The following is a 1,771-nucleotide window of genomic DNA, read 5'->3' as shown; positions in this document are numbered from 1 at the left end:
ATTTTTCCCGACGTACTTTAAATTACCATCGAGTGACTTGTACTTAATATAACGTTGATTCTCGGTATGTGATGCGCACCATATCGAATTAGCTGAAATTGATCATTTATAATAATCGGAATTGAAAGTATTAATAAACATTTAACACTCGATATGCTTGACATCTTAAATGCTTATGAATGCAAATGTTCATCGAAGACAATACCTTATATCGAAAGGATTAACAAAAGTCAGCCAAGAATGATGAATGGAATGACGAGTGCGGGATCAAGTTAAAAATCTTATTCTTATATCCGAGTGAAACTTTATTCAGTTGAGTGATTATTAATCACCTTGTGTATCAAAACTGATAACAAGATTACGAACACCTTTCATTCACAATAATGTAACACTACGCTTATAAATATGCGACAATCTACTTGCTGAAAGAACTGCAACTTTCACTGTCCGTTTGTCATAAAACTTTTATGCTCGTGCATTGAATAAGTAGATAATGAGTCGATGATAACGACGAAGATTTTCAAACGCCATAATCCACAATCTATATCGCAAGTTCGTTCGTCGCACGCTTAATCAATAAGACACTTGCACGCTATTAATGGCTAGTGTTGGCAATCGATGATAAACAATAACAAAATTTGCGAACAAGAATTATGTCAAGAGTTACAATTAATCCGTAATTCCGGAAGTAGACCCTTGCCTTCGCACTACTCCTTTGGATGCCAATTAAATGATAATGATGCGAAATTCCAATCAGACTACTCTCGTCACTCACCATATTGCACGCATCGAACAACAAGTGCAAATAAAAATAAAAGTTTGCCTAGTAAACGACCCACTAATTTTGCTCCATTAAACTTACCTGCCGCGCGCATCAGGTGCGCGTAAGCGCGACGCTAATATTTATTCCCCCCAGACGTTTTTCCAATAAGCATTGCCGCCCTGTGCTAATTCGCAAGAACAACCGGCAATCAACAGCTGGCAACCGAATTAGCGGAAGAGCCCCTAAAAATCGCCCTCCATCCATCAAACCATACATTGGCCGCGCGGAAGGTGCTTTTCCCAGCGCTTTGCGGCCCCGTATTTAAAATTTGAAGCGCCGGTGCAGCCTGGAGTTGGGAGGTCGTCGAAAATTCCGACGAATCTCGGCGCGTTGACTGACGTCCAAGATGTATGACCGGGCGCGCGTATGACTTGCGGACGCTTCGCGGCACTGTCCAGAATCGAGGGACGTCATGCAGATCAAAAGCACATAGCCGCTGGCCCAAGGTGCCGAGGTAATTGATTACGCAGCGTCAGGCCGAGTTGTAGTTATGGATACTAATGGTAAGTGCCACGCCAAGCAAAATCAGCCCGGCTCTCGCGCTACCGGGATATCGATTTGACAAAGCAAACGCCGCCCCCACACACGCTCGGCCCAAATACGTCCTTTCCCTCTAAATCTCACACACACACACGTGCACACACACACACACACACACACACACACACACACGCATACACACACCCTTACCCCATTACCCCCCCTTACCCATCACCCATACGCCGGTCCTTCTCCTCCGTTACCCCTCATCGCAACTTCTCCTCTACAACAACCATCACCCTCATCACCACCATTACCACCATTACCACCATTACCACCATCACCACCACCACCATTACCACCATTACCACCATTACCACCATCACCACCATCACCACCATCACCATCACCACCACCACCATTACCACCATCGCCACCACCACCATTACCACCATTACCACCATCACC

Source organism: Ceratosolen solmsi, unplaced genomic scaffold, assembly GCF_000503995.2.
Source record: "Ceratosolen solmsi marchali unplaced genomic scaffold, CerSol_1.0 scaffold2, whole genome shotgun sequence".
Lineage (NCBI taxonomy): Eukaryota > Metazoa > Arthropoda > Insecta > Hymenoptera > Agaonidae > Ceratosolen > Ceratosolen solmsi.
The sequence above is the reverse complement of the archived record's forward strand: the minus strand, read 5'-3'. Positions refer to the sequence as shown.